This window comes from Dermochelys coriacea, chromosome 10 (genome assembly GCF_009764565.3).
Source record: "Dermochelys coriacea isolate rDerCor1 chromosome 10, rDerCor1.pri.v4, whole genome shotgun sequence".
Classification (NCBI taxonomy): domain Eukaryota; kingdom Metazoa; phylum Chordata; order Testudines; family Dermochelyidae; genus Dermochelys; species Dermochelys coriacea.
In genome coordinates, this window is record NC_050077.1 from 62,038,602 (window position 1) to 62,057,698 (window position 19,097).

A 19,097-nucleotide genomic window follows, 5' to 3' on the forward strand; every position below is an offset into this window, starting at 1 on the left:
CTCAATGATAAATACATTTAAGCATTACTATGTCCACTACTACTGTTCCATGTAAAACAAGGCTAATAGTTTTTTCAATGCTATAAGGGTGGATTTCCTGTTACAGTTACTCAGCAAAAATATAAAGAACGTTGTGAACAAAATATAATTCACTCTATTTTCCTTTATCCTTCAAACCTTACAAAATAATATGCAGACTTCTGAACCCTAAGGATTTTGGTAAGTTGTTCTTTGTACTAAATGTCACTGTGGATTTCCCATGTACAGTATCAAGATAGTAAAAAGCATGTAATTTATTTTCATAGCTCTAACATATATAATTTGACAGGCAGACTCTCTACAGATCTCCCCAGAAAATGCAATGCATCTGTTTGTTTTGGTATATAGTCTTCCTGCCATGTAGATGGCAGCAACACTCAAGCCTTGAAATTCACATCAGTTTTTAGTGACGCTTTATTCCACAACACATTGTTCAAGAATATTTGTTGACATGACATAAAATGCTGATCTTAAGATTAATATCAGCATGATTGCATTTATCTTGAAGCAGCATATGACATCACAATAGCTATATTTAAAAGGCTTTCTATAGTATCTGACAATGTATCATATCTATTAATTTGAATATAAATCACATTTTGTTCTCTGTGCATTTTGTTGTATTTGGTTCATGGTCATTAAATCACCAGTATTTTTCTGCTTTGCTAGATTTCATGCACAAGACTGGTTGTCTGGGGGATCAAAGCAGGTGAAGAGTTAGCAGGCATTCCCTTCTTTTATTTCTCTTTGGGGTGATTATGAAATAGCAAAGGCTAGGGGTAAGAATTTGTTGGTTATGCAGGTTGTTGTCCATGATAAAGACAAAGAAGATGGACAGGGAAAGATAACTGGCTGCACAGTGTGGACTCTTGCACTATGGGCTCTGCTAAGCATAGTACTTTACAGAAGATAGTATAAATTATCCTGCAAAGCCCAGTGGGAGGGTCCACATCCGATTAACTTGACATAGGGTAGAACTGTCTACTGTCTCATGTTTACTTTGGGTGCGAGCACAGAGGGTTGGAAAGAGAAGCAGTGAAACTAAGCATGTGACAGCCTCTGTCTCTTGCAGCATCAGCTGAAACCTCACTGAGGTTTGTGGGAGCACTTTCAAGCCATGATAGATAAAAGCAGGCATTGCACAGATGACTAGAGACACAGGAGCAGCAGAATGGGCAAACTCAGGAAAGCACATTCACTTCCAATTCCTTGGAATAGAAAAGAATTTTTTTAAATTGTGGAAGGGGAGGGTGGTTATTTGGCAAGTGACTTTTACTGTAGATGAATCTGTGTTACTTCCCTCAATGCTTCCCTCAAGAGTTCAGTAGCAGCTGGAGTAGCAAGAAGGCCAAATGCCCAAAGAGATAATAGTTCCCATCACACAGACTCACAACAGCTACCAGTAATACTAGTGGCAGAGCCTATACTGGGAATGACTTTGATTGTAATCTCTTTGGGGCAGGAACTATCTTTGTTCTGATTTGTACATCTAGCACTACAGGGTTCTGATTTATGACTGGGGCTGCTTGGTATTACCACAATTCAAATAATTAAGTATGAAAAAAGGCACCAGAAAATGAAGCTGGGGGGTAGATTTAGGGTGCTGCCCTCAGAGCCTCCTGATGCACTGGAGCACAATTCCTGCTGGAGCTCTCCCAGGATGGTGCCCCTCTGCACGGTGTATTAAATGTAGTCTGCTTGCTAAAGCAGACAGGTATACATCTGCTTAGCTGCATGTTCATAGTAGAGCAAAGGGGGCAGATTTCAGCCCCATCTCTTCTGGAAGTGATTCCCCTGGTGTGTTGGAAGGAGTCTTCATAGAACCAGCATAGCTGAATGGCATAGCAGACCCTTGCAGGGAACAGCAATAAGGCATAGCTGGAGCCCACTGGGCTCTAACTATCCTCAGCTGACTGATTCTTTTGGGGAGCAATGCCAGCTGCTGCAGGTTAGGGCAGGCTTGGAGCTACTGTACCTCATGCTGGGGCTGGGCATAGAATCAGGGAGCTGCATCTCCCACTTGGGTGCCCCCTGCTCTGCTACACAGTGCAGAATCTTGGCACTGAACTTGATCTGGCCAGGTATATTTTAGCAGTACATCCAGCTGGGAAATAGGAGAGAATCGCTGTGTGTTGTTGGACACTCCATTACCATTTCAGCATGCAGCTGATGGACTTTCCAGTCCCCAAACTGGCTGCTATGCAGAGTACCACCAAAAAAGCAATTATAAAATTTGATAATGAATGTTCTCAACAGCGGCATATGCCCAGTCATAAATCCCATGAGGGGAATAGTATTCACTGCGTGACCATGGTCATGGAAATGGTCAAGAAAAAAAAAAAAAGTGCCTTTATAAATGTTCCATACCCCTATGCGACAGCGTAACTGAGTAAGCCCTCTTGTAGACAGTGCTAGATCAGTGGGACAATTCTCCCATCAACCTAGCTTCTGCCTCTCAGGGGTTCTTAAACTGTATAATGGGATACGTTAAAGATTGTGAGGTGCCTAAATACCACAGTAAAGGAGGCAGCCATATAAATATCAGACATAGATAAAATTTGTAGGCCTAGAATTAGACAAGCCACCTATTTACTTGAGAAAATAGGATACGGAGACTCTGAAAAAGCAATAAATATTGAATCAGTGCCATTTTTAGTCACTTCTCAGAGTATACCTGCACTTTAGAAACTTGAGATCTGCCTCAGTGAGGATTGAGTTGTTTAAGAAGTTGCTGAATGATTTTAATGGATTGTGTACTGAGAGAAGACACAAGTGAAGATTCATTCCAGGAACAGTTTCTTATATTTGTTGCTTTAGTTATGTGGGGTGACAGCCCAATGAATCACTGTATAGTCTTTTGGTCTGACAATTTGGGAGTCATGCAAGCAATTAACAGGCAGTCAGACAATTACAGTGACAAGTGATTAAGTTACAGAGGTTCTTTAGTCATTTTCATAAATAAATTCCTGGGAAGATTTAGGTTGATCCATTACCTGTCATATTTGGCTAATAAACTGATGAATGGCTATCTTGATCTGCTTGTGCAACAAATATTTACACGAGTTTACATTCAAAAGATATCACTCTTGTTACAAGGTGTATTTGTAATGTTGTACATGCAACTCTAATGGTCCCTTTTGTAGCAGAGTTCCTATAGTGCTCCCCTATCTCTCCAGTCACCTCTCAAACTACCCCTGTATGCGTTTCAGACATTTCAATTTGGAGCTTGCTCTGACCAAAGCATGGAAACTGCTCTGCTCTTTTCATAAGCAAACTTTGCTACTGTTGGCTCCTTATTTATTCTCCTTTCACTCAGTGAAGCATTTAACCCTACATTATTCCATCTTTTTGGCCTACCCACAAAGCTAAGCATACATCTCAGATTTACTCTTTTCCTGGTTCTGCTATACCACTAATCTTTCTTTCCTTATTGATTGTTTTGTATTTGACAAATATTCATTCTGAGCTTCCTTTTGTTCTCATCAAAAAGTCAGTGGCAGAACTTTCATTGGTTTCAATGAGACTGGGTCACTTACTATCACAGAGATTCTTCACTCACCACTGGTCTGGAGCCCCCTCTTGGTCACTCTGAGGTCAACACCCCCTTCCACAGTTTGCACACGAGCATTCTGTCTCTCTCACAGGTCTAGAGCATCTCTCTCATTCCAGGAACCGTCATATCCTCTTCATGACTCAGCCTTCCAGCTGGATCACTCAGTAGTCCCCCCTTTCTGGGCTAGCAATGTCCCATCTGTCTTAGGCAGTTTTTCCTCATCATCCTTCTCACTGTCCCATGGTGCCACTCCCTCAGCAGCTGGCTGGGGAACCCTGGCCTGTTCTCCACTCCAGGTTCCAGCCCAGGGACCCTCACCTCAGCAGTCTGAGCTTTCTCTCTCTACCCTCACTGCTAAAAAAGTTCTAAAAGCCTCCTTCCTCTTCCCAAGGAGTAACTGTAGCTACTCATTCTGCAGTCACTAAACACTCTTCCCCTTCTTGTGGGAGTGTCCACCCTTTTCCAGCAGCCTCAGGCTGCAACCCTTTACCTGGCTGTTCCTGCACACTTCTTGTAATCACTTCCTTCTCTGCTCCTGACTCCTCCAGGTGCACCCTGTGGAGTTAATTGGCCTCGCTGGCTACCTTAACCCCTTGCAGTCCTGTGTGGAGTGGACACCCCATCCCAGTTGCAAATAAATGGTAATAAGGCAAAAATAAAATAGAAGTAAACTACCTTAGTAACAGTCCCCATTCCAGGAATAAATATATTTAAAATGGCCAAATTACTGAGACATCAACATCCAAGATACAATCTGAGATCTTGTGGTAAATCCATGCAGGGCAATTATATGTAGCATGGCACATATCACAATTATTAAGACCTAGTATTCTAGGAGGACAGGCTTGTGGCTATCTGCATAGGGAGCAGCCATTTTTGCAAAGTGCTGAGTACCTCCCCTGAGGTGCACAACACCTTCGACTCCCACTGACCTTGGGGACAATCTTCACCTGCACTGATCTTATGCCTGGTGCAGGTGAGGGTGGGGATGCAAAGAAGGATCTCAGCAACATTTAATTTTCTTTGATCCTAAGCCTACTGGGGATGTGTACCTGACCCTGACACCAGTAAGAGCAGCCGTGGAGTTCTGGGGTCTTCCTCTGATACCTTCATGGACACTGTGCTGTGGGGCTTAGGGGAATCCTCAGCAGCCCCTTTAGAGCTAGTTTAAGGTCTCCTTCCACAGCTCCAGTAGAGCAAAGTGACGGTAGCAGAGGCCCATAGCTAGATCCAAAAGGACTTAGGTCTAACTGCCATTTTAGGTGCCACTGAGATCCTCCAAACTCCTGCTAAGATACCACTGAGGCACCTCCACTGTTAAAGTCCCATCGGTGGACTACATTTCTGCTAGTGAGCACACACCCAGCTCCCTAAGTCTAGGCACCTTGCTGCTTATCTAATGCCTAAGCCCCAGCACGGTTCTCAAACTGGGTGTTCCCCCACCTATCTCATCTGTGGGAGCTGGCTTTGGTAGATATTCTCAGTGCGTACCTAATGCCACACGAAAAGGCTGGCCGTTGACGCCCTTATAACATCTAGCCTAGGGGCTAGGGCTCATGTCTAGGATGTGGGTTCAATTCTCCCCTCTGCTGAAGAGAAGGGAGTTGATCTTGGGTTTCCTACTTCTCATGTGAGAGCCCTAACCACTGGGCTATGGGATATTCTGGGGGTGTCTCAGTCTTGCCTGTCAAAGCTCCTCCATGGGGTATAAATAATTAAATATACAAAGGGCCAGAGAGCATGATTCTATAGTCCAGTGAAAAGCAACTGAAATGTGGGAAGCCTGAGTTCAAATCCCTTTTACACATCAGAGAGAAGGAGGGAAGTTAAATGTGGGTCTCACATCCCAAGTGAGTGCTTTAACCACTAGGCTAAAGGTCCTAAGGGGGCTCCTGTGTTTCTTGCAGAAGCAACAACAAAAAGCTTTGGTGCTTAATGGCAGAAGAGAGTTCACAGCTGTGAATCCCAAGTGCAGCTGGGTACCTCCCTCTGACTCAGACTTAGGCCCCTAACTCCCTTTGACTGCTGGGGTTTAGGGTCCACCTTTCTCCTTGGCATCCCCTGGACTAGTTTAGGTGGCTCCCCTCTCAGCATGCCGTCTTTTGTGGATCCCATTCATTGCATAGGGAACCTAGGTGACTAACTCAGGACAATGGATTTCACTGGGTGGGAAGGCCCCTAAAAGGTAGGTGCTGCAGCACTGATCCCTGCCAAACCTAAGTGCCTTTGAGGATCTAGCCCAAGCTTCTAACCAACCAGACTCCCCAGATTATAAAATTTTTATTTCATTACACAGCCTTAGCCCTAATCCTCACCAAGCCTTTACTTGGGCTAAGCTCTCAGAGGCATTTCTTGGTCAGCAGCAATCAGGAGGTTAATTCTAGCTTATCCTTGCCCTCTCCTTGCTCAGGTGTTCAGGAGCAGATAATGAGGCAGGGATGGAGACTGTGGGCCAATCAGATACCCCAGCAGGAAGGCAAAAAGTCTATAAGAGTCTACATGGGAGTCACCACCACCAAAAGGTGGGGGTGGAATAAGGAGGATTTTACATTCAGTTGTTACAGGGCTCAGGTGACAGCCTAGAATAGGATTTTTTTCTGGCTTTCTAAAACCTGTTTGATTTGCTGGACTATAGCTGTGAGCAATAAGAGCCGTAGGGAAAAACACAAGCAGCCTGAAATTACTAATCCATCTGGCAAAACAGTCTGCCTGGTTATACTCCCATTAAAGTCTATAATGGGCCATGTTCAGCTCTGTTATGCTAAGGAAAATGCAAAGTAGAGTGATTTTACACTAGTGTATTTAGAGTAAATGGGAGTTTTAACTTAATAAGGACTATAAATAGAAATATAACACAGGTATTCTGGGAAAGCACACAATGAATTGAATGAAACCTATTGAAACTAATTAATAAAATGCAAACCAATATGTAAAGGTATATAAAGCAAATTATTTTAAAGGATGTTTTTCTATGGGGAGCTGACTTTATTACTTTATTCTGAAAAAAGCATCATGAAAAGCAACCTACTCTTTGCTGACATCCGCTCTGTATTCCTAGAATGTACAAGATGAAGGCATGTAAATAACTCTGAGAGTTGCCCCTTGACCATATAATGTGGAAAGTAGCTATTTCTCCATAACTGTATTGTCAAAAAATTCCTCCCACTTATCAGTATGCGACCTCTCATTATAGAGCAGGAAAAAGCAGAATACAGAACAAACTACACAGATTGTTGCCTTTGAGGTGTTGTTCTTACTGCAATTACTAGCAATGGTTATGATTTCTACATATTCAACAGTAAATCCAGAGGAATAAGTGGCAACATTTCTCCAAAGTGGTTATAATAATACCTGATATTTATATAGCGCCTTTCATTTGTAAGAACTCCAAAGCGCTTGATGAAGTGTATTGGGATCACTTCCCCCATTACTAAAATGGAGCTGCCTCCATGGCAAGATTCAGTATTCTACAACCACTGACTTGCACACCAGTGTTTTTAGGAGAAGTGACAACTGAGTGAAATCCAATTGACGTATTCTTGTGGATAGTGCCAAGGGATCTTCAGTGGCATCAGATGGTTGGGCATTTGGCTTCACATCATCCACAAGGCAGCAGCTGATTCATTTCCCCACCTCCCATCACCATGCTTAGCATGCCAGGGTCACCAGCTGCACTGCTACAGTTTCCTTGGAGTTCTGATGTGAACCCGGACCGGACTTGACTCTCCTTCTCTTACTGGGACTGGTAAAAATCACAACACAAGGTGATATGCCTGTAGGCTAGAGTTCAGATAAAACATAGTAACAAGATCAAGAATGCTCATGACTTTTATGGTTAGGACTAATCTAATTCATTTCTCTTTGTGCTTCACTGGCATCTTTGGGAAGCTTCAAACCATATTTGTGAAATTAAGTATTAGTTTATTTTGCTTCATGATCTAGTCATTCTTTTTTGCCATCTCTTCACCCACCATATATATATTTGTGAGTGTTCATGTACATGCACGCATTTAGGTATACATAGAAATACATACCCATGTACAGGGAACATACAGACGGAGAGTGTGTGTGTCAAGCATAGTGTTTGTACATCACCTACGCATTTGTGCAGCACCTAATACAATGAGACTTAGATTCTGATTGGGGCCTCCAGACACCACTGCAATATAAATAAGTGATAAAAATGATAAAGAGAGAGAGGAAAAATAAGGTGAGGGAAACAGCCAGTAACACTGCCAAAGTGAACTTGATGTAATGATTATAAACGTGGATTGGATCCTTTGCCAAAGGGAACACATTGTAAAGTGTATTTAATTATCATCTTCAGAGTGCTCAACAAATGTTAATAAAGTCTGGGTTGGAAATAACTGCTCTTGCTTCTTCTAATCTACAGCGTTGGCTCCTCTGTCATATAAAAAAGACAGGAGTAAAACAGGAGACCTGATCTGAAGCCTCCTGAACTTTGGGAAGTTTAGGTCTGGATACCAAATCTGGCCCCTTCAATGCAGGTCTATTTCGATAACATGCCAAGCTAGAACTCTGAGTCTGAACATCCCTGAATTCTGGGGATGTACATGTATATATTTTTATAGAGGGAGTCAGCCAGGAAGCAATTATCCATGCTGATGGATTCCACTGCAGGCTCAGAGCCTGTGTTACACTTGTCTCTGGATTTGTCTATGAGGCCCATCTCCCTGTGGCAATCTTTCAAAAATACAAGCTCTCCGATGAAGTGAGCTGTAGCTCACGAAAGCTTATGATCAAATAAATGTTAGTCTCTAAGGTGCCACAAGTACTCCTTTTCTTTTTTCTTTGTGTCTTGTGCAGCACCAGACACACAGTCACCATGATAATGAATGGTAAACAGGATAGATCTGGGACAGCATTTATATGGGGAGACTTTCCATGAACAGCTAGGGCAGCTGCAGAAAGTAGTCTTGATTATTCCGTAACTGACACCCCAATCGGAAGAGAATAGCAATGATCACAGCCTCTTTAAGAACAGATAAAAACACCAGTGATGTGATGACTATGGGATGAGTCTCAGACCTGGCCATTATGACAAATGGACATTTTACTGTTGAAAATATTATCATCTCTACTCTTGTTACTTGGAATGAGGAACAGAGGAATCAAGAATGACATCTCATCAACAGCTACTGGGCCTTTCAAACACGCAATATTTTATTTTTTAAAAAGAAACTAGAAGTGGAAAATTGCAAGTATTGGATGTTCTTTTCCCGTATGTAAAAACTATACTTAATATAAATATTTTATGATCGAACACACTGCCTAACCTGATAAAGGTAGCTATTATTCTTGAGATTAGCTGTCCATAAATTACAGTCTGTAAGGCAAAGTATTTATAGATATTCTCCTTAACAGACATACAGAAATTAACAGAAAACTAAAGTGAGAGCAATACACTGTAGCTAAGTTGCTTAAATGTACCTAAAGCATGAGAACAATGTATAAAGGTGATTCCATGGCTAAGCCATTGCTCTAGGATTCAGGAAATGTTTGTTGGTTCCCAGCTCTTCTCCAGACTTCTCATTTGACCTTGGGCAAGTCATGAGAATCTCTTTACATCTCAGTTCCCCTTGTAAATTGGGGGCTAATAAAATTTCTCTACCTCACAGGAGTTTTGTGAGGATAAGGTCATTAATGTTTGTGAGTCACTCACAGCTCCTATCACTACAGTATGAATCAGTACCTAGATAAATAGGGTATCAGAGTCAGATGCTATCAGCCACTCATTCCTGTAAAAGTAAGGGGGAAATTGCATTAAGTGCTTAAATGTAATTTTTCCTCTCTCAAGAAGCTTCTTGGTGCTTTTAAACCTGAGATGAGGCATAGAGTGGAGCATGAAGAAACGGTAATAACTGTGAAGCCACTATGGGATATTCTGAGAGGCATCTTACCAGAGCATAAGCTGAATGCCCAATTTGGACTTGTATCACACACAAATCCAAGAACGCTCCATTGTTATGGGTATGTGTGAGTATTTGTGTGTGCATGTGTGAAATTAAACTTTGTAAAAGATTTCAAAATGCAACCAGAACTATTTATAACAATGTATATTTACTATTAATTGACTATGGGCCTAATCCAAAGTCTATTGAGGTCAATGGAAATGCATTGATTTCAGAGAGGTTTTGATCAGGCCCTTCGTATACAACTGCTGCACATTCCATGCCAACAACTACATTAAGAAAAAACATGAAGATTGCATAATTACATCCCAGAAATCAGCAAATGTCAGCATTAAGAGTGGATGCATACCCTTCACTCTCTGCGTGCACATTACAATACACCCTTTTATTATATCATCACACATTCGTTCTCAAATAACAATATAACATCACAAAAATCAACACCTTTACATATACACATGTACCACTTTGTAAGATATTTTTATTCTTGCATGCTTACACAATTTCCATCGTCATAAAGATTCAATACGTTTTTATTGACGTGAACTTTGCCTTAATACATAGATAGTTCATCTAAATATGTGGAGGGTTATTCTGTTAAATGAAAAAGTGCATAAATTTTGGGGGTAGTAATCAGAGCTTGAAGTGGAACTTTAAGTTGTTCTGGCCCAGTATTTGGTAAGGCCAACTCATTATTGGGCTGTTAAACTCCCAGGCAAACGTGGCAACAAAAATAAAACAAAACAAAAACTAGGAGAACTTTAAAAGGCATTTTCCCTCACTTTTGAAGACCCGCATCCTAGAGAAGAAATTAATATTTAATACACTTTCTGGTGTAACTGTGTCAGCAATTCATTCTTGCTCTGTAGTGTTAGGGTCACCTGTAGTAGAAACAGAGACAGGCTCACTGGTGCTATCTCTAGTCACTGTCTGTAGCTGTACCGTAGAAGTGGGGTTTTCAACAGGAATCACTGGTGTAGCACATCCTTTCTGAAATTGTGCTCCAAAGCTGATTTATGTGTCTTCTCCTGACACGTTGGGTATTACTTCTACCTAATAAGACAGAGGACCAGTCTGTGATGTAAAACCTCCAGGTTTCCACAATTTAACTTGGGTGTCTCTTACTACAACGTTTTTCTGAGAGTGAAAACTGTGCAGCCAGATGTGACTACTTGCAGCCATTTCATCACACTGTTTCTTTTGAATTTCCCTCTGAAGATCAGCCTTTAACAAGTCAAGGTGAAACCTTAAAATATGTCCCATAAACAATATTGCTGGCATCTAACTCATAGCAGCATTTCTGTACTCCAATAAAAAATTTTCAGTCTTGTATTTGTAAGCTACCATTATCTGGGATTGTAGCATGAATTGCTTGCTTGAATGTCTGAAAAAAAATCTGTCTGCTACACCACTTGTGGCAGGATGGTAAGGAGCTGAGGTGACATGTTTGATACCATTAGTTTGCACAAACAATTGGAACATTTTAGATGTGAATAGAGTTTCATTGTCACTTACAGTCTGTTCAGGAATTCCTGTCCTAGAAAACAAGAGTTTTAACACTTCCAACCTCTGTGCCTAACTAATTGAATTCATACAGAATACTTCAGGCCATTTGGAATGAGCATCTGTTGCAATCAAAAGCATACATCCCATAAATGGTCTGGCATAGTCTATAAGGATTTACTACCACAGCTAGCTGGCCATCCCAACGATGAAATGCAGCATGTTTAGGCATGTGTTGCATTTGTTAACAACTATGACATTGTTTTGCCATTTCCCGTACACGTATATCACTCCTTGGCCACCACAAAAAACACCTGGCCACGACTTTCATTTTTACAATTCCCAAATGGCCTCCATGTAATTCCTGAAGCACATGGGACCTGGGATTTGTAGGAATCACTATTCTGGTACCACACATTAAACAACTTTGACATACATTTAACTGTTCTTTTCAAGCAAAATAAAAAACTCTGGACACAGTTGTTGTGTGCATGAGTCCATCCATTCATCATAATGTCAGACATTTCAGCTAGCACTGGATCATTTTTAATTTCACAGTGTACCATGGCATTTGTCACTGGCAAGGGTTCAATTTGTGCCATGTAGAACATATTAGCTGGCTCTGGTTCCATTTCCAATGCCAGGTGTGAGATGCGATGTGCATTTCCAGGTTGGCTGTTTGTTTGTTTGTTTTTTAACTCAATAGTGGCCAAAAATATTGCCCATCTCTGTAACTGCTGCAGCCATTGCTAGTATTCCTTTCTTTGGGTTAAAAGTTGAAACTAGCATTTGATGATCTGTAACCAGAGTAAATAATTCTCTATTGAGATACTGGTAATGCTTATCCCCCCAGAGGAAACTCAAAGCTCCTCTATCAATTTGAGCATAGTTAAGTTCTGCCAAAGTAGGAGATCAAGAAGCAAAAGCAATAGGCCTTTTCAGTATGATTTTCCATTACATATGAAATTACTGCTTCTAGTCCATATAGGGAAGTGTCATAACCTAACTTTACAATCAAAGATGCATTGTACTGTGTAAGGGCCATTTCATATTATAATAGCTTCTTGGCCTTATCCAAACCTTAGTCCACTGCATGGACCAAAGCCATTTCTATCTGTTGTGGAACCATTCATTCAAGAGATATAACACCGTCACTATGTTAAGTAAAAAGAAAAGGAGTACTTGTGGCACCTTAGAGACTAACAAATTTATTAGAGCATAAGCTTTCGTGAGCTACAGCTCACTTCATCAGATGCATTTGGTGGAAAAAACAGAGGAGAGATTTATATACACACACACAGAGAACATGAAACAATGGGTTTATCATACACACTGTAAGGAGAGTGATCACTTAAGATAAGCCATCACCAACAGCAGGGGGGGGAAAGGAGGAAAACCTTTCATGGTGACAAGCAAGGTAGGCTAATTCCAGCAGTTAACAAGAATATCAGAGGAACAGTGGGGGGTGGGGTGGGAGGGAGAAATACCATGGGGAAATAGTTTTACTTTGTGTAATGACTCATCCATTCCCAGTCTCTATTCAAGCCTAAGTTAATTGTATCCAGTTTGCAACTTAATTCCAATTCAGCAGTCTCTCGTTGGAGTCCGTTTTTTGAAGCTTTTTTGTTGAAGTATAGCTACTCTTAGGTCTGTAATCGAGTGACCAGAGAGATTGAAGTGTTCTCCAACTGGTTTTTGAATGTTATAATTCTTGACGTCTGATTTGTGTCCATTCATTCTTTTACGTAGAGATAGTCCAGTTTGGCCAATGTACATGGCAGAGGGGCATTGCTGGCACATGATGGCATATATCACATTGGTAGATGCGCAGGTGAACGAGCCTCTGATAGTGTGGCTGATGTGATTAGGCCCTATGATGGTATCCCCTGAATAGATATGTGGACAGTTGGCAACGGGCTTTGTTGCAAGGATAGGTTCCTGGGTTAGTGGTTCTGTTGTGTGGTGTGTGGTTGCTGGTGAGTATTTGCTTCAGATTAGGGGGCTGTCTGTAAGCAAGGACTGGTCTGTCTCCCAAGATCTGAGAGAGTGATGGCTCGTCCTTCAGGATAGGTTGTAGATCCTTGATGATGCGTTGGAGAGGTTTTAGTTGGGGGCTGAAGGTGATGGCTAGTGGCGTTCTGTTGTTTTCTTTGTTGGGCCTGTCCTGTAGTAGGTGACTTCTGGGTACTCTTCTGGCTCTGTCAATCTGTTTCTTCACTTCAGCAGGTGGGTATTGTAGTTGTAGGAATGCATGATAGAGATCTTGTAGGTGTTTGTCTCTGTCTGAGGGGTTGGAGCAAATGCGGTTATATCGTAGCGCTTGGCTGTAGACAATGGATCGAGTGGTATGATCTGGATGAAAGCTAGAGGCATGTAGGTAGGAATAGTGGTCAGTAGGTTTCCGATATAGGGTGGTGTTTATGTGACCATCGCTTATTAGCACTGTAGTGTCCAGGAAGTGGATCTCTTGTGTGGACTGGTCTAGGCTGAGGTTGATGGTGGGATGGAAATTGTTGAAATCATGGTGGAATTCCTCAAGAGCTTCTTTTCCATGGGTCCAGATGATGAAGATGTCATCAATGTAGCGCAAGTAGAGTAGGGGCATTAGGGGACGAGAGCTGAGGAAGCGTTGTTCTAAGTCAGCCATAAAAATGTTGGCATACTGTGGGGCCATGCGGGTACCCATCGCAGTGCCGCTGATTTGAAGGTATACATTGTCACCAAATGTGAAATAGTTATGGGTCAGGACAAAGTCACAAAGTTCTGCCACCAGGTTAGCGGTGACAGTATTGGGGATACTGTTCCTGACGGCTTGTAGTCCATCTTTGTGTGGAATGTTGGTGTAGAGGGCTTCTTCTTCCATAGTGGCTAGGATGGTGTTTTTAGGAAGATCACCAATGGACTGTAGTTTCCTCAGGAAATCGGTGGTGTCTCGAAGATAGCTGGGAGTGCTGGTAACGAAGGGCCTGAGGAGGGAGTCTACATAGCCAGACAATCCTGCTGTCAGGGTGCCAATGCCTGAGATGATGGGGCGTCCAGGATTTCCAGGTTTATGGATCTTGGGTAGCAGATAGAATACCCCAGGTCAGGGCTCCAGGGGTGTGTCTGTGCGGATTTGTTCTTGTGCTTTTTCAGGGAGTTTCTTGAGCAAATGCTGTAGTTTCTTTTGGTAACTCTCAGTGGGATCAGAGGGTAATGGCTTGTAGAAAGTGGTGTTGGAGAGCTGCCTAGTAGCCTCTTGTTCATACTCCGACCTATTCATGATGACGACAGCACCTCCTTTGTCAGCCTTTTTGATTATGATGTCAGAGTTGTTTCTGAGGCTGTGGATGGCACTGTGTTCTGCATGGCTGAGGTTATGGGGTAAGCGATGCTGCTTTTCCACAATTTCAGCTCGTGCACGTCGGCGGAAGCAGTCTATGTAGAAATCCAGGCTGCTGTTTCGACCTTCAGGAGGAGTCCACCCAGAATCCTTCTTTTTGTAGTGTTGGCAGGAAGGTCTCTGTGGGTTAATATGTTGGTCAGAGGTGTGTTGGAAATATTCCTTGAGTCTGAGACGTCGAAAATAGGATTCTAGGTCACCACAGAACTGTATCATGTTCGTGGGGGTGGAGGGGCAAAAGGAGGGGCCCCGAGATAGGACAGATTCTTCTGCTGGGCTAAGAGTATAGTGGGATAGATTAACAATATTGCTGGGTGGGTTACGGGAACCATTGTTGTGGCCTTGGCACCCTGACAGCAGGATTGTCTGGCTATGTAGACTCCCTCCTCAGGCCCTTCGTTACCAGCACTCCCAGCTATCTTTGAGACACCACCGATTTCCTGAGGAAACTACAGTCCATTGGTGATCTTCCTAAAAACACCATCCTAGCCACTATGGATGTAGAAGCCCTCTACACCAACATTCCACACAAAGATGGACTACAAGCCGTCAGGAACAGTATCCCCGATACTGTCACGGCTAACCTGGTGGCAGAACTTTGTGACTTTGTCCTGACCCATAACTATTTCACATTTGGTGACAATGTATACCTTCAAATCAGCGGCACTGCGATGGGTACCCGAATGGCCCCACAGTATGCCAACATTTTTATGGCTGACTTAGAACAACACTTCCTCAGCTCTCGTCCCCTAATGCCCCTACTCTACTTGCGCTACATTGATGACATCTTCATCATCTGGACCCATGGAAAAGAAGCTCTTGAGGAATTCCACCATGATTTCAACAATTTCCATCCCACCATCAACCTCAGCCTAGACCAGTCCACACAAGAGATCCACTTCCTGGACACTACGGTGCTAATAAGCGATGGTCACATAAACACCACCCTATATCGGAAACCTACTGACCGCTATTCCTACCTACATGCCTCTAGCTTTCATCCAGATCATACCACTCGATCCATTGTCTACAGCCAAGCGCTACGATATAACCGCATTTGCTCCAACCCCTCAGACAGAGACAAACACCTACAAGATCTCTATCATGCATTCCTACAACTACAATACCCACCTGCTGAAGTGAAGAAACAGATTGACAGAGCCAGAGGAGTACCCAGAAGTCACCTACTACAGGACAGGCCCAACAAAGAAAACAACAGAACGCCACTAGCCATCACCTTCAGCCCCCAACTAAAACCTCTCCAACGCATCATCAAGGATCTACAACCTATCCTGAAGGACGAGCCATCACTCTCTCAGATCTTGGGAGACAGACCAGTCCTTGCTTACAGACAGCCCCCCAATCTGAAGCAAATACTCACCAGCAACCACACACCACACAACAGAACCACTAACCCAGGAACCTATCCTTGCAACAAAGCCCGTTGCCAACTCTGTCCACATATCTATTCAGGGGACACCATCATAGGGCCTAATCACATCAGCCACACTATCAGAGGCTCGTTCACCTGCGCATCTACCAATGTGATATATGCCATCATGTGCCAGCAATGCCCCTCTGCCATGTACATTGGCCAAACTGGACAGTCTCTACGTAAAAGAATGAATGGACACAAATCAGACGTCAAGAATTATAACATTCAAAAACCAGTTGAACCAGGAGAACACTTCAATCTCTCTGGTCACTCGATCACAGACCTAAGAGTAGCTATACTTCAACAAAAAAGCTTCAAAAACGGACTCCAACGAGAGACTGCTGAATTGGAATTAAGTTGCAAACTGGATACAATTAACTTAGGCTTGAATAGAGACTGGGAATGGATGAGTCATTACACAAAGTAAAACTATTTCCCCATGGTATTTCTCCCTCCCACCCCACCCCCCACTGTTCCTCTGATATTCTTGTTAACTGCTGGAATTAGCCTACCTTGCTTGTCACCATGAAAGGTTTTCCTCCTTTCCCCCCCCTGCTGTTGGTGATGGCTTATCTTAAGTGATCACTCTCCTTACAGTGTGTATGATAAACCCATTGTTTCATGTTCTCTGTGTGTGTGTATATAAATCTCTCCTCTGTTTTTTCCACCAAATGCATCTGATGAAGTGAGCTGTAGCTCACGAAAGCTTATGCTCTAATAAATTTGTTAGTCTCTAAGGTGCCACAAGTACTCCTTTTCTTTTTGCGAATACAGACTAACACGGCTGCTACTCTGAAAACTATGTTAAGTAGGAACCTATGGTAATAAGTGATCATCCCCAGAAAGGAGCATAACTGTGATTATATTGTGTGGTTCAGGTGCTTTAAGGATCGCTTCAGTTTTTCCTTGTGACTTATGCAAACCATCCCTGTCAATGGTATGACCACAATATGTAATCGAATTTCGAAAAAATCACATTTTTCTGTATTTGCTCTAAGACCGTACTCAGACAGCATCATTTTTTTTTTCACCACTGGCACTACTCCAGTGCTTCATTTACTCCTGTTAACCTGGGATATAATACCAAAGTCCTGTAAGTGCTAAAGTTCTACCTCAACCTTTGGTTGTATTGCAAAAGGTACTGAAGGAGCTTTGCCAAATTTAGGAATTGTTTCCTCTTCAGGCACAATTTTTGCTTTCATATGTTTGAAAGGTCTGAGATCATCCTGAAAGATATCAAGTGCCTTGTCTACAAATTCATCTAATTTTAGCTTTTGCTGGAGTTCATAATTTTGTTTTGAAGCCTGCAGATCCTCTATGCTTTGCCAGTCCAATTGAATCTCTGTCATTCTCTACCAAGTAATACATGACACCCCCCATTGCTTCACAACATAGAGGTTTAGAACATGATATTTACAGTTATGCATTTCCTTCCCTGTAAAAACACCCAGGGGAACAAGGATTTCCCTGTATATGTTCTTAGGTTTTCTGCAACTTTACCCCTTTAAGTACTCTGCTAGTCCTGCTATGAAATTACAGGAATAGCAGATCCCATATCAACTCCATTTTAAATCTATCTTCTTCCATTTGTAAAGGAATCCAAGTGATGTTTAATTTAGAAGACAATAAATGAAATACTTACAGAGATGCTGCAGCAGTCTTGGTGGATTCCAGGTTGTCATTTGCCAATTGATAAATCTGAGGTTCTCTGGTACTGTCTTGTGAGGCAGTGGTTGTGATTTTTTGCACTGTCCTACACCCCAATTTCTTGCAGCTTCTACAGCGTTTGCCCTTGAACCAGCAATTATTTGCATTTTGAGACTGTTTCCCATAACAAAAGCATACAACCTTTGAATGTTGTCCACGTTGTGCTTTTTGCTTGATCCCCAGTATTTTGTTGCACAGATTTCATGATGCTGTCGCAACTCTCTGACATCTTTAGTAGCGGTATCTATTTAAAACATCAATTTCTGGTGTACGTTACAGTCAAATCAGCCTCAGTAACTAAGCTTATTTGGATTGCTTCATTTTGAATGCCACACACTAACTGTTCCCTTACTGTGTCATTTAAACTCTCTCCAAACTGGTAATGCTCTGTTCATTTCTATAATCCAACCCCTCTTTCAGGAATTGTTTAGTTTTCTTTTTGCTTCCAGCTCTAAACGCAGAAACAGTGCAATCGCCAGTGGTTTTGGGGATAGCTGATTTTGTAGAATTTCCACAATTGCAGCAAATATTTTGTCTGCTGGTTTAACTGCTTGTTAGGCTGTACAGCAAGTAATGGGTTTTAGCCCCTGTTATACTCAGTGAAACTGCCCCCTTTTTCTCATCCCTGAGAACATTACATATTATAAACGATTCTTGTATTTTAGTATAGGTGGCCTGTGCTTGACTGAGCTATCAAACAAGTCCATTTTCCCTTAACAGCTGGACATTTTTAACCCTTTTTCTAGCTTCATGAGTAGGGTTACTCACAGTCTCAGTGCTGCAATTTTAATTTCATTTTCTTTAACGCTCTGCAGTCACTCTCTATTACTGGAGTAGGATCCCGCCTTCATTGCCAATTCTTGCGTTCTCACTCTCCACACGAAATTAAGAAAATGCGTGAATTACACTGGCACAGTTGGATTCCAAATAACTGTGTTTATTAACTTAGAACACTTGTCCAGTATTAAACTGGACAGTCCTGCTTTTCTAGGGTTTGTTCACTGTCTGGTACTTAGACAAAACCAGACATTTTCTCCAGTATCAATTGGGAATGACATTTTGAAGAGTGCACCGCTCTGTCCCCTGCCAGCATGACCTCGCACACAGGTAGGGGTGAAGTGGTGTGCTCTTAAGAAAGACACCCCCTATATGCTGTGACCTCTCCACTATCATATTACTACATTTTTAGGCTGGAATTTTCAAAGGAGTCCAATGAACTCCCATGAATTTAAACTTTTCGGAATAGTAATGCATTGTGTAAAATACACATTTTGCGTGTTATGATGTTTCCCTTCCCCTTACCAATCATGATTACTGGAGTGGGTGTTTTCCTATTTATCCCAGGCCATGCACTATAGTTTGGCATCTATCAGGCCACCAAAATCTCAGAGAGGCATTTTTGGCTCCAGGTTCAAGGGAAGGAAATATTATACTCACATTACTTCCATGTCTGGCAACCAGCTGTGCTGAGGCACTGCCTTTTCTTGTCCCATCCAACCCCAACCACCTAAGCCTACCTTCTCACCTTTGAGTCCAATCAAACCT